Source organism: Eumetopias jubatus, unplaced genomic scaffold (genome assembly GCF_037043125.1).
Source record: "Eumetopias jubatus isolate StellerSeaLion01/CBP00866 unplaced genomic scaffold, mEumJub1_p1.0 scaffold_6, whole genome shotgun sequence".
NCBI classification, from domain to species: Eukaryota; Metazoa; Chordata; class Mammalia; order Carnivora; family Otariidae; genus Eumetopias; species Eumetopias jubatus.
The window spans coordinates 98,914,221-98,929,660 of NW_028274812.1; the positions used below are offsets into that span (position 1 = coordinate 98,914,221).

The following is a 15,440-nucleotide window of genomic DNA, read 5'->3' on the forward strand; positions in this document are numbered from 1 at the left end:
GATTTTAGGGTGGACCATGAGTATATCATGAGTATATGAGAAAGCTCTACTAGTTAAAAAGTGTAATTTAAAACAAAGTTTTGAATAGTCTTTTAAAAAATCTCTTTTAAGATTTACGGGTCACCTTGCGGGGAGGTGATAGGTAATTTGTAAAAGGAAGCCTTTGTTTTGGTTGCGGGACATGAGGAGATAGGGCAGAAGTTTAATTATTTGCTAATTTGGGGGGTGAGAAGAGGAATGACTTGTTCCTGAGCTGTTTTCAGGCTTGAGATGAGAGGAAGGCTAGTCTCAGGGCCCCAAGAATCCTAAGCAACTGGAACCAGTGACCAGTGGAGAGGGGGTGGCATTCAAACATTGGACGAGAAAAGTAAACCACACCTCAGGCCCATCTTTCACTTGCCCCTGCACTCTACCAAGAGATTACCGCTGGGAAGATAGTAGCTGGGGGTCTGTTGAGATCAAGGTAAGCTTTGGGTGAAGCCTAAACTTGGAAAAGTTCTGGACTGGGAAGTCCCTCTCCTGGGACTCCATGGTCTTGGAACCTCTTCAGGTCTCAACTTCTTTCTCTGCAACATGAGAGAGCCGCACTAAAATTAGCAAGTCTGCTTGTAGCTCTAGCATTGTATCACTTCTGGTGTGAAAATGCCATCGTTCTTGCTCATTGTAGACCCAGTGGCATTCTCTGAGGCCTCAAAAAGTTTATGATGATTAGAGTTGGTCCCAGTTCCTGGGTGGAGACTTTCCAGCTAGGTGGCAGGAAAGGAAGAGGGAAGGGGGCCTGCTTTCCTGTCCCCTGCCATTCTTAACTTTCTGGAACCAAGGAAGGCAGGTACCTACCCAGAGGCCTGGGTCATGGTGACAGCATGGCCCTGGGCAGAGGAGGGAGTTGAGCAATTGAGCAGAGGTTGAGATCATCAAAGATACAGAAGGAGAGACGTTTCACCAATGGTTTTACCATCATTTGGTAAAAAAGCATCAAAGGTAACTCTCTTACCTCCAGGAAAAAGGGCAAGTCTTTTCAGGGAGTTGGAAAATATCCACTAAAACACCCACTTCCGAGGATTAGTTGGAGATGGCTGGAGAGGAGCATTTATGAGGTAAGTGTGTGTGTGGAGCTCCTACTCTCTGCACAGTAACTGTAAATGAGATACTAAAGATGCTTTGAGACACTAAGGCCTAAAATAGGCAGTATTCCTGCTTACGAAGACTAAAAAAAAAAAAGTCAAATACAAAAGGCTTACCACAATACCACACAAAAAAAGAATGTTCTAGGATAGTCTCAGGCAACTGTCCCCCTCAGCCCACTCTGTGCTTTAGGGAGGAAGAGGAGTTGGCCTGTGTTTGCTGGTGGGAGATTCTCGCTACCACCACCATATGTCACCTGCCATGCCCAAGGCAGGGGGCTGCAGTTGGTTTGGCAGAGACTCATTTCCAGGACTATTCTACATTTGGACAAGGGAATGGGGAGCATGGCTTTCTCTGAAGAGCCTACTGATACCTAATTTGCGCCAGAATCACAGAGGCCTTACTGGATCACATCGAGGTGATCTCTAGCCTCACCTGATTACTCTTCCTGTTCGTTTTCTTTCTAGTGGTAATTATTCATTTGTAGTTTTATCTAATGACTATCTTCCCCTTTAAATAAGGTCCATGAATGCAAGGATGATGTGTATTCTTTTTTTTTTTTTAAGATTTTATTTATTTAACAGAGAGAGACTCAGCGAGAGAGGGAACACAAGCAGGGGGAGTGGGAGAGGGAGAAGCAGGGCTTTCCGCCGAGCAGGGAGCCCGATGCAGGGCTTGATCCCAGGACCCTGGGATCACCACCTGAGCCGAAGGCAGACTCTTAACGACTGAGCCACCCAGGCGCCCCTGTAATCTTTTTTATTGTGGTAAAAAAAATCATAAAACCTCCCATCTTCACTATTATAAGTGTACATACAGTTCAGTAGTGTTAAGTATATCTACATTGTTGTGAAATAGATCTCCAGAACCTTTTCATCTGGCAGAACTGAAACACTATACCCAGCAATCAAGAACTCTCCTTCCCCTCACCTCAGCCCCTGGTCACCACCATTCTGCTTTCTGTATGTATGAATCTATTTCAGATACCTCATATAAGCAAAATCAGATAACATTGGTCCTTTGGTAATCGGCTTATTTCACTTAGGACAATGTCCTCCAGATTCATCCATGCTATATAGCATGTGACAGGATGTCCTCCTTTTTAAGGCTGCATTGTATTCCATTGCATTTATAAACCACATATTGTTTATCTATTCATCCACTGATGGACATTTATTTTGTTCCAACCTCTTGGCTACTTTGAATAATGCTGCAATGAACATGAGTATGCAAATATCTCTTTGACATCCTGCTTTCAATTCTTTTGGATCTATACCTAGAAGTAGGATTGCTACATCATATGGTAGTTCCAGTCTTAATTTTTAAAACTGCCATACTGTTTTCCCAAGATGATGTACATTTTTATCACTAATGAATACCATACCCTGTACTTAAGATAATGCCTAGGCATAAAGTAGACCTTCATACGTCTCTTGAATGTATGAATGATAACAAAGGGACATGGGGTTAACAAGAAAACAGACCTAAGCCTCACCACCATGGCCCCTCCCGGCTGAGGCCTGATTATAATCATTAGAAGCCCTGATCCAGAGGCTTGTCTACCCTTTGCTATGGGGCTGAGACAGAATGAAACATAAGGAGAAAACCTAAAACACTACCTGCTTTCGAATCAAGATCTTTTTATTAACATCCCAAGTTTCTTTGCTTCTTATTCACCTTGTTGCCTACTCCTTTCTTTGCTTCTTATTCATCTTTTTATCTACTCCTTTCCTCCACTTAATTTTTAAATTTCTTCTAAAAGGAAAAGGAGAAGAAAGAAGGAAGAATCCAAGTCCCAATGGAGAAATCTTCCCAAAGTCCTGAGTACCTGGGTATGGCAGAAGCTGTGGTCTGTGGGTCTCCTTCCTGGCCCAAGTGGCCTAGACGGGACCTTCGGAGGGCCACTCTCTTATGGACTAGGTGTGCTAGTGTGACTCTCTTGGTGCTAGGTGTGACTCTCTCTGGGCCAGCTGGACCAGGGCTGCCCTGTGGGTATCGTGCTGTTCTAGTTGAGCAACTGACTCCTAGGCCAGTTCTCTGACCAGGCACCTGTGCACTGTGATTTCAGCTGCAATGGTGGCAACAGCAGTCTGATGGCACCTGAGGGTCCTGGCTGTGCTGGAGCTTGTGTGTTTGGGCCACCTCTGCTCCAGGGTATTCTGTGGACACCCTTGGAATATTTGGGGCTGCTGATGGGAGTCTTTCTGGGAGGCTGGTTTCTGTCTGGAGACTCTGGCCTCCTCTGGAATTCTGCTGGAGAAAGAGAGAAATTACAGCTGCTCTCTTCATCCCATTCCTTCCAGGCCCCAGCTTTAAGACTGTAAAAGATGACCATGATGACCAATTATCAACTACATTTAAGGCAAGAGCCAGTTAAAAGCCAGTGGAGGGATCACTGGGCTCGAGTTCTAGTGTCAGCCTTAACATTGACTGGCAGTGGCACCTTCTGCAAATTACTTTCCTCCGGCTAGGTGTCCTCATCTGTAAAATGCTAGGGTTGAAGACAGTCTCCAGCCATCCCTTACAGCCTTAACATGCTGAATCCATCACCTCTAGTGACACCATGCTTTCTTAAATTTTTAGGCGCTCCCTTGAGGGGATCCCAACTTTTATCATTTATGACTTCCTTCTCCACCCAGTCTCATGTCATGGGGGAAGTAGGCTGGAATGAATCCCTCTCCTTTCTTTACAACCCCCAGTGGATGATGGGATAGTCAGGGTGGACCACACTGAGGCCAGCTAACATGAAAGGCCCTGTACTCTGTTTCTACCTCTCTTGCAAATATGCTGGAATGGCAATAGGTGAGGTACAATGTTATCGAGGAAAGAACTCCCAGAGAAGCCCCCACTACTGTAGAATTTGCTACAGCTGCTGCTTTTTGTGTTCCTTTAGCTGATAATCTCCAGGGAGATTATCAGGGATGTGCCCAGTTCAACAGATGATGCTGTGGAGGTTTCAAGACAGGAGCTTGCTAATGTTGTAGGCCCTTGTACTCTGCCCGGCTTTGCTCAGGTTAGGGCCTATGGCAGAGAGGGACAGAACCTACAGAGAGCGTTCACTCACCCAGATGAACCAGAGACCCCAGACCTGCCCAGGAACCAACAAGACTGGATGTGAGGTAAGGAGTTTCCTTGGCCAGCCACAGCATCCCCAGTCTATTGAAGGGGAAAGGTAAGTATGCAACTACTGTCTTGGGCCCTCTTGAAGCAAACAGTAGGCTTCCTCTAAATAAGCCACGGCTACACTGCCCAGTGTCTGTCTCACTGCAGTGTGCAATTATCTGAGCTACATTCAGCCTTCTTATTGGCCTCCGCTTCACCCTGGCTCCCGAACGGCTCACTGCTGAAAGACACTGGCTGGCCAATAAGCAAGCAGGCCCGAGGCAGGGCCAGTTACCCTCCAACAGACTGTTTGTACAAACATCTTTGTAGGAAAAGCCCTTCGATGGCAACCAAGGAGAACAGACCTGTTCCCACAGCACAGATGACAGAAATATCTTGCCGGCCAGACTGCTGTCTCTGTTAAGATAGTACCACCGGGCGCCTGGGTGGCTCGGTTGGTTGGGCGACTGCCTTCGGCTCAGGTCATGATCCTGGAGTCCTGGGATCGAGTCCCGCATCGGGCTCCCCGCTCAGTGGGGAGTCTGCTTCTCCCTCTGACCCTCTTCCCTCTCGTGCTCTCTGTCTCTCATTCTCTCTCTCTCAAATAGAATCTTAAAAAAAAAAAAAAAAGATAGTACCACCCACAGCTGTAAGGAACAGCTGATTTGTCTTGAAAAGAGAGACTGTTATCATGAAGACCAGGGCTGCCTTTGGGAAGCCAGGGTTTGGGAGTGAGAAGGTGGTTGGGGGACCCACACTTCCACCTGGGACACAGGGGAGGAAGGACATGAACACTAGGTGTCAGGAACCGCCACATCCCTCTCCTTTAACCTCTTGACTGTGGCTCCCTGTCACGGTTCCCACAAAGGAAAAAAGTCAGGTTCAGGACTCTGTGGCACTCCTGGGACACCCCCAGAACATCTCCATTTCTACACATTGCTCCCAGTCTATCTCCCTTGTCTTCCTGAGAAAGCACTCTGTGGGCCACCTAGAAGTTGTTTTGAGTGTCCCAGCTTAGAGCTGGACAGAGGTTTAAAGGTTTTAAATCCTGAGAGCCTGAAAGAGGACCCAGGAAGACGGTAAGGCAAAAGAGAAAGGCTTGGAAGCCAGGGAATCACTTAAGATCTGAAGTTGTGTATTCACCGTTAAGTCATTCATTAAGACCGACTCTGTCAGACATGTGCTATGCACTCAACTTAAGAAGTGGAATAAGACATGGTCCAGTGGGGGAAGATAGCTATGTAAACAGTAATTGCAACACAGTTAAAGGAGCACTAATAGAAAAATGCCAGAGCAATGAGGTGAGGTCATTCCATCCTGCTTTCTTTCTTTTCATTTTTAAGATTTTATTTATTTATTTATTTGAGAGAGACACAGAGAGAGCATGAGTGGAGAAAGGGAGAAGCAGACTCCCCGCTGAGCAGGGAGCTCAACCTGGGACTTGATCCTAGGACCCTGAGATCATGACCTGAACCAAAGTCAGACACTTAACGTGACTGAGCCACCCAGGTGCCTCCATCCTGCTTTCTTCTATAGGGATATGTGGGGGGTGGCTCCCATGTGAGCAAAGTGGATCAGTAGCCCTCTACCATAACTCTTTCTCCTTCCCCCCCCTCCTCCATTCTTTTCCTTTTCTTCTTTCTCTTCTTTCTTCCTTCCACACAGCATCCAATGGCACCCAAGAGTACTCACTCATCCCACTAGTAGAAACAATTAAATAAGTTGCTGACCCCTGTCCTAAGGAAACAGAACTTTCCAGTGGAATTGGGTTATCTAGCTCCTTAGTCCTCTGGTGTGAGGAGGGCTCATTATGTTAGATGATTATTTTGTGGATGAAATTTCCTAAGTGACAAAAATCAAGTTCACGTCCTAAGATCTAAACCAGTCAGACAGAAACAATCCAATACAGAACAAAGAGGAAAGTATCTGGATGGATGTGTTTCTTTAGAACTTGAGTTTTTATTTATGAAAAAATAAGAGTTTAAAACTATTATCCAGTTTCAAACAATATAGTCTGAAACCCAGGTACTCACCACCCACATTTTATAGGTTGACACTATCATATTTGCTTCAGATCTTTTCTTAAAAATATTTAGATTCAACTAAAGATCTACTCCCTTTCCTTTGCCCCTCCTCCTGAAGAAATCACTCTCCTGAAGTTGGGTTGTGTCATTCATTCCCATGCATGTTGTTATAGTTGACATATTTGTGTGTTAATAAAAATAAATACTAATAGTTTATATGTTTTGAAACTTTACATAAAAGGTTTAATACTGTACATATCTTCTGGTACCTGATTTTTTTTTTTACTCAATATGCCCTTGATATATGAGGTTCTATTAAAATTCTGTATTCTCATTGTAAGAAGAAACTGGTATATTTCTTATTTATTTCTATCGTATTTGTTATGCTTTCTATTTATCATGCTTTTCTTTGATTTCTTTTTTCCATCTCTTTTTCCTACCTTCTGTGTATCAACAGTGTTTTCTTTATTCTTCTTTCCTTCTAATACTTTGGAAATGATACATTCTATTTCAATTTTTCTAGCTTCTATCCTTAAATTTTTAATATAACTGCCTCCAAAATGTCCCTTCTCTTTCCAAACAAAGACCTTAGACTATTTAACTTTGATCTGCTCTAGCCACTTGCCATGTTACTACTGTATTACTGTGCTGTCTAACGTGGTAGCCATTACCCATATGTAGGTACTTAAGTTGAAATTAGTATTAAATATAATGAAATTTTTTCTTGGTTGCATAGCCACATTTTAAGTGCTTCATAGCCACATGTGGCTAATGGCTACCATATTGGACGGAGCAGATATAGAACATTCCCATCATCATAGAAAGTAGTATTGGACAATCTAGTTATTTATATCTACTTTTAACCCTCTCCAAATTAGTTCTTATTAGTAGTAATGATTTTTAGAGTCAGTATTTCTTTAGATTTACCTTTGTGTTTACCAATTTCTTTGCTCACCTTTGTTTTTTCCTTACTTTTGTATTTAATTTCCTTCCTTCTGAAATTATCCTGTAGGAGTCTGCTATAGACTGATTTGTGTCCTCCCCACAATTCATATGCTGAAGCCCAACCCCAGTGTGATTGTATGTGGGGAAAAGGTCTTTAGGAGATAATTAAGGTTAAATGAAGTTATGGGGTGGGGCTCTAATCCAATAGGACTGGTGGCCTTATTAGAAGATGTTCTGTAGGGATAGATGTTTTTGTGATTTGTCCCGCATAACTGACCACCTGGACCTGCATATACACAGGCAGGCTAAGGAATGTGGTTTGTGAGACTTGTGCTGTGTGAATAACCTTGGGAGCTTACTTGTTTGAAATATGTGATCTGGCCTCCAGGTCAGAACTGGCCCTTCTGTTCTAGATGCTGAGAGCTATAAATCTTGTCTCCCATCCCCTCCTGCTCCAGGCTGGGTTGGGCCGCTGGAATGGAATCCGGGAGGGGAGGCAGATACACATAGCCCAGGTTCCTTGAAAATATAGAAACATGATAACATAGAAAAATACAGCTTGCTCCAAACTGCACGTAGGAACAAATGGTTTAATTTCAAACCCTATTATTTGCCATATAAATATGACCCTTATGGGGATGATCAGTTGGAAGTCTCACCTGAGGGGAGGATGCTCTGCCCAGGCCTCTCAATCAGGACTCCAGCCTGGCTGTTTCCATGGGGCTTCCCCAGCTAATGAGGTTGGATGTTGTTAAGTACCCGATTTGATGTAATTTTGCCTTATTCTCATTTCTTGCCTGCTATTACCTTTATCTATGTGTAGATTCCCTTCTTCTTCTGTTTCTACTAGGTTTCTATAATAATAAAGTTTTCTTTCCTTTTTGAAACCAAAATATGGCTGTTGTGAATCTTTTGTTTAGAACAGAAGAGGAAGAGAGACCCTTCTTTCCCTCTCTCTCTCAATCTCTCGCTCTCTCTCTCTGAATAGGCTCATAGGAAAGGTCACGTGAGGACTCAGCAAGAAGGTGGACATCTGAAAGCCAGAAAGAGAGCTCTCACCAGAAACCGAACCCTGCTAGACCTTGATCTGGGACTTCCAGCCTCCAGAACTGGGAGAAATAAGTTTCTATTGTTTCACCCATCTAGTCTGTGGTATTTTGTTATGGCAGCCCTAAAACACAAATATAGAGTCTGTTCAACAAAGGTCTCAAGTATTATTCTGAAAGTCTTTATTTTGCCCTAACTCTTTAATAATAGTTTAGCAAGGTATAGGATTCTAGGCTGTCAGTTATTGTCCTTGGGAATTGAAAATATTATTCCATTGGTTTTTAGCCTTTGTTGTTATAACTGAGAAATTTGTGGCCAGTCTAAAATGTTGTTCTTTTTTTGGATTGCTTTTAATATTTCCCCCAATTTTCTGGGTTTTGTTACAGTGTGTCTAAGTGAAGGTGTGATTTCATATTCCTTGCTTCGGGTTCATTGTGATTCTTTAATCTGAGGATTCTTGTCTTTCACCAGTTCTGGAAAAATGTTTACTTACTATTTATTTCCTTAATTTTTCTCCATCTAGAATTCCCATTAATATATTGAAACTTTTCATTCTATCATTCATTTCCCTTAACTCCTCTTTGTATTTTTCAGTTCCTCTACTCTGCTGCATATGGCAATTTTCTCAGCTCTGCCTTCTAGTTTCCTAATTCTCTTTTCAAATGTGTCTATTCTGCTTTTAACCAGTCCGTTACTTTATTCCTTCAATAACTATATTTTGCAATTCTAAGAGTTTGATTTGCTCAAACGTATCTTTCTTTTGGGGTCTTGTTGTGTACCAAATGTTTCTTTACCTATTTATTGTAAATATATTGATTTTAGAATCTAATTGAATTTCTCTGGACTTCAGTTGTCTAGATTATGAACTGTGGCATTAAATTAAATGGCCTCTGCAGTGACTTCCACCTCTGAAATTCTAGTATGCACTCTGATATTCATTATTTATTTATATATATTTTTAAAAGATTTTATTTATTTTTCAACAGAGAGAGAAGGAACACAAGCAGGGGGAGTGGGAGAGGGAGAAGCAGCCTACCCCTGGAGCAGGGAGCCTGATGTGGGGCTCGATCACAGGACCCTCAGATCATGACCTGAGCTGAAGGCAGGCACTTAACGAGTGAGCCACCGAGGTGCCCCATTTATTTTTTTTATAAACACTGCTGGCATACTTTGCATTTCCAATCAATGAAGGTGGCATTGGAGCCTGGCAGTGACTAAAGAATGATTATTTTAAAAGCCACCTTCACCAGACCTCTAGGGCTCTGAGCCAACATCTTCCATTTTCTCATCTCCCCTTCCTGTATTAGCACAGAGAGAAACAGGTGGCTAACCAGACGAAAACAGGCCAGGAAAAATATCCATCTGGGTTTGGTTTCAGATCAGAGATATTTTTTGGAGGCTCATCCAAGAATCCAGTTGAAAGGCTGGGGAAAAAAGGTAAACACTAAACCTCTCAGCTTTTCAGAGATTTTTGGATTGATTGTTGTAGCACTTAAAATATAAAATCAGAGTGATAATGCTTTCTCTACACTCTCTGGAATATTGGAGGGCTAAAAGAAGGATAATGAAGTCCTGTATTTCTTTTTATCTAAAGACTATCACAGTTGAGCTAGAAGAATATAAGAAGGTGCTGGAAGTGAACTGTGGGGTGAAGAATGTAGGACATGATTTTAATATATTTCTATAAAAGGAAAGTGAGTGATCAATACAACCATCTCTGCAGCTTGTATCCCAAAGTGCCTCACAAGCATCTTTCAAATTCTGCTCCTATGATGTCAAATGTTCAGTGAGTAGAGGATGCAATGAGACTCAGTCTTCCCAAACCCTGGCTTCTAGTCTATCAAACTGACTGTGAACGCTGTGGACAGGGCCTGTAGGTTCTTCGGCAAATGGCATGGAGCCAATTAAAACTGATATTCAGCTTACTTCAAAGGGCACTGGCTTTCCCCAGCATCCTCCCCCACCTGACCAGATACAGTCATGCCGCTTTTATGATTTATTTCTTTTGCTTAGATTTTTAGAATAAAGTTGACTGAGGCATAATTTATATACACTTTGCTTTATTGAGGTGTAGTTTATATATACTTTGTTTTAAAATTCAATAAAATATAATTTTCCTTCCTTTTCCATGCTGTCCTAGACAAGGTTTTGGAACTAAATGTCAAAGCTGTACAGCTCTCCTGACTACTGTTTTGAAAGATGTGGTTGTCTCTTAAATTTCTTTTCCTCTGTGTCGTAACTGCAAAACAATTTTTCATTCTAAACAGAGATCTAAATAAAGATCATTAGTAATGAGATGCTTTTTGTAAGCCCTTGAGGCATTGTGTGTGAGGCATATGCGTTTATTCGTAATTTTTATGTCTCTCTCCTTCATTTCTACTTCCATCTAAATAGCTTTTAGATCTGTCCATTTTTCCTCTGAAATGTTTCACTCTCATCTTTTTCATTTTTTTCCTTCTTTGAACACCCTTTCCAAGCCTCATTTCTTTTATCTGATGAAAACAATCCATTCTACATATTCTCTAGCCAGATTAATCTTCCTAAAGCCTTCATACTGTCTCTCCTTTGCTCAAAGACTATCAATGGCTCTCTTCTGCCTACTAAATCAAGCACAGCCTTACTCTGCTGGTCAGTGTCCTCTACAGTCAGGCCTAATGCATCCCTGCTTCTAGTCCTACCGTGTACTCACCTGCCTTCATATTTTGCTTAGAATGTCATTACTGTCACATCTCCCTGCAGGAAATACTGCCCACCTGTTGATCCTCAAATCAAATACTATCCCCTTTCTCTAGCTTTCTATCATCATTCCTATGCAAATTTATATCTGCCATTTTTAAACTCCTGTGGGCACTTTGTACCATGCCTAGAACACATGTTGCCTTTTCTTATGGCAATTTATGTTTGTGCCTTAAGTTCCATGCCAGATTGTAACTTTTCATCTTATTCATCTTGGTATCCTCCTAAATACCTTGCATATAATACAATAAAATAAAATACTGGTAGTATTATCTGTAGTATGAATAAATATTCACATCTCAAAGCTCTGTTGGCTGAATAAAAACAGGCACTTAAATGATTCTGAAACTTCAAAATTATGATACACAGTTTACTTGAAGGATAAGATAGAATAAAAACTGATGACAAATAATATCTAATTTACATACTCATAACTCACACGTACATAACTCACACATAATTGATTAAATGAATGAATAAACAAATGTTACAGGACACATACAGACACTAGCCCATCTGTAAACTAGCAGAAGGTGTTCATCATGTCCAGAGAAAAAGTCTCTTTATACTTTAAGCGTAAAATGAATAAGAAAAACTGCAATGCACTAAGGTAAAATTACAATACACTGTCTTTTTAACTCAAGTAAAGTTTTTTTTTTTTTAAGGATTTTTTTATCAGAGAAAGAGAGAGAGAGAGAGCACAAGCAGGGGGAGCGGTAGGCAGAGGGAGAAGCAGGCTCCCCGCTGAGCAGAGAGCCCGATGTGGGACTCGATCCCAGGACCCTAGGATCATGACCTGAGCCGAAGGCAGACGCTTAACTGACTGAGCCACCCAGGCATCCCTCAAGTAAAGTATTTTAAAATATAAAATATCTGTTTGCTTAATATTTAACTAAATTCTACTGAATCTGTTGGGTCAGATTCTGCATTTGGATCTTAACATACTCAGCTGTTCTTAAATGAGTGTATAATATATAGCTGTACAGACCTGGGTTCATATCCTGCCTCTGTCCCTTACTGGTATGGGATTTTGGGATCTTTCAAGCTGTAGTCTTCTCATCTGTAAAATGAGGATCAAAAATACCACATCACAAAGTATTTTAAAGATTAAATGAGATTATATGGTAAAGTGCTTAGCACAGTGTCTGGCATATAGTACGCGTTCAATAAATGGTTGCTATTTTTTCAAGTTAAATCATAACCTATTTCAAGAGACAGATTTTTGTATTCAAAAGTTGTGCAGTCTAATGGTAGACACTACCCATATGTGGTAACTGAGCAATTGAAATGTGGCTAGTCTCAATTGGGATGTAGGTAGGTATAAAAATCACACTGGATTTTTAAAGAGTATAAAAAAAGTAAAATATCACATAAATACTTCTTTTATGTCAATTACACATTGAACTGATATTTTAGATAAATTGGTTAAATAAAATATATCGCCAAATTAATTTTCACCTCTCAAAAGTAAAAACTGTTTTTACTTTTTAAAATGTTGGTACTAAAAAACTATATTACATATGAGTCTTGCATTATATTTCTATTGGGCAGCACAAAGCTAAAGTCCCCAGTCAAGGACGGAATTAGGTATACAGATGTTCCACTAATACTTGACTGGTTGGTTGATATGGCTAAATCTCTTCATCATTTCATTACATTGGCAAAATTAAAAGCATAAGAGACTGTGTTTTTTCAAGTGCCCACAAATCAAGACAGATTTACAGAGTGGTTATTATTAGAGAATCTCATGTGTAAATGAGTTATTTACTCAGTAAGTTTTTGGTGATTTTCTCCTGCAAATCTTTAAGCACTGAAGCAAAACTCTTCAAACAGAGCTTTAGTGAAATTTGTGCAGTTAAGAATGGGAATGACCTTTTATTTGTCAATAATACCTTAGTAAAGCTGAAACAAAACAAAACAAAACAAAACAAAACAAAACTCAAAAAAGAATGGAGATGACCTTTCCGGAACTAAGAAATCCAATTGCTGAAATTAACTTTGGCAAATGACAATGAATCACAAATTGTCTGCAGGCCAGCTATGTTGTCACATCTAATGGGCAAATCAGGATCACTGATGCCCTCTGGCTCCTGCATTTTCCTGATCTTTATAGCATATCTAACTGGAAGGATTCCAGGAAGCAAATGATGGGGGCATTTGCTATGACACTCTCCTGTCAGTACAAGACATGCTGGCTAACTCCAGAGACCATTTGGTCTTCTTCCATAATGTTCCATAAGCATGGAGCAAATGTCTCTGATGGTTTTCAACACAGGCAGAACTGGAGCCAGATAATACTCTCTAAATGTATTACTCCTTTAGCCAGTTGGATTTGCAGCAAACAAGATCTCACTGAAAGAAATGTCTGGATTGGTTCTATCCTAAGCTTTTGGTGGGAGTGGGAAGGGGCCTTGAATATGATTGAATTGTTCCAGAATGCACCAGGGTGCTTCCTCCCCTTTTTCCCCAACATCTATAGACTCTTCTCCAACCACTAATACCTCCACCACCATCTCACTACCACCAACAGTGGTTAACATTTATTTAGTGCTTACTACATGCCAGGCACTTTTCTCAATATTTTTTATGTTATTACCTCACTGAATACTTGAACCATTCTTTAAACTAGATACCACTCCTAATTTTCAAGATGAGGAAACTGAGGTACAGGTTAGTTAAGTTGCCCACAGTCGCTGAACTAATAATTAGAGCAGCCAGAAAGAGAAGTTAGCCTGCTGCTCTTGGTGCTCAAAACCCCAGACTATAGCATCCTGAGAAGATTTTGACTAGTCTACAGAACATAAGAGAACAGATCGGCTTAGCCAGGGCAAGCCTGGTCCTGTAAGTTATTCCTCAGGCTGCTCTGGCACCTAGAGGTGTAGAGTTTTTGACCTCCAATCTTTTGTGGCCTCTGAGTGAGTGCCAAAGGTGTATAATGGCATATGGCATTTTCCTGAGTGCCTAAAGCTCATTCTTAATCACTGAGTATTGTTTCAAGTTTTGTAACACATAATATTTTTCACTGGTTTGAAGAGAGAGATGTATCATTTAGTGAGAATAAATCATTTTTATTATGATGCCTTTGGGTACCCTTTGGTCCCTAATGACATGTTAAATGGAAGTACTACATAAACTTTGCAGTCTTGTTTTCCACCATCTTCCTACATGCTTCTGCTCTCCAAGGAGCCCCCTAGTGTTTCCTTAGCCTTGGAGACTGGCTTAGGTCCATCAGGGCATAGGTGGAGAGAAAATGGATACAGAGGGGAAGCAAGAATGTAAGCAACAATAGAAACCACGATCCACTACTTCATCAGGTTACACGTGCTTCTTCATTCTGAGCAAGAAGTAGAAGAAGGCCATTGGTTAAGCTCAGGTAGACTCTATATAGACTCTATATGAGATGTATACAAATACTCCTAACATTTTTTTTTTTTTCTTTTAGGAACAACCTGATTGAATTTTCTTTCTGAGCGGTTTGGAGGACTAGGGAATAACAAATGAAACACTTTCTTTGCTCAAAGATCTCATGCCCTAATGAAAGGGAGAAACCCGATTAAATATCCACATGCCCTTCATGACTGAAGATTATGACATTAAGGCAAATTAAGTCTTTATAAAGAACCACAGCATGATTAATTTTAAATGGAATTGTCTTTACACAGTTCCCAAATTTGCCATGGGCTCATGGGATGTTAGAATGGGATAAATCATTATGAATTTTCTAATTTCCTCATCTTTTATATGAGGAAAATTAAGCCCACAGAAAAGTGCGTTAGAGTCAAGGATTTGGTTTTCATACTCTTGCTCCTTTGGACTTTTCCTTTGCAAATGAAATTACTTGCTTAATTTGCTTGCTTGAACTAAGCTTCCTGGTTCTTTTAGTATCAATTTCAACTTGTTTTCAGAGCTGAGAATATGTCAATACTGCCTTCAATATATTCATAAAATGATAGTTATGATCAAGGGATAAAGGCACTCTTAAGCCAGTAAGTAATTATCTCTTACTATATAATTGCAAACACAATCCTCATCTAGAATTTCCATTTTTTTAAAAAAATTTTGCCTGTTAATATAAACAAAAGGAAGCAGTCAGATGACCACCTTTTTTCCTTGACTAAGGATCAATGTATCTACCCACAAGGATGACACCAAACATAGAAACTATGAACTGTATAGTACCTAAAAATACATATTCACATACAAATAGATAGCATATATATTTTGTTTAGGCAGGTTATACTTAGAATACTTATTAGGGCACAGTGAGTCCTGGAGACCCTTGAACATAAGCTAATGATTAATTGGCTGAACTTTCAGATATAGAATTAACAGGTGTCTAGTCCTGTTGAGTAAAATAAAAAACACATGCTGGGGCAATGGGACTGTTCTTGACTGCACTGGGTGGTTACATGGGTATACAAATAATAAAAATTCATTGAGCTGTACACTTAAGATTTGTGC

At 40.6% G+C, this 15,440-nt stretch overlaps 1 long non-coding RNA gene across 1 annotated transcript; it reads left to right on the forward strand.

Moving 5' to 3' along the window:
• The first annotated feature begins 13 nt into the window (after positions 1-13).
• LOC148164116 (uncharacterized) lies at positions 14-15,424 on the forward strand. Its single transcript, XR_015768347.1, has 2 exons — positions 14-11,826; positions 14,422-15,424. It is a non-coding gene; the product is annotated as an uncharacterized LOC148164116 (long non-coding RNA).
• Positions 15,425-15,440: the final 16 nt, after the last annotated feature.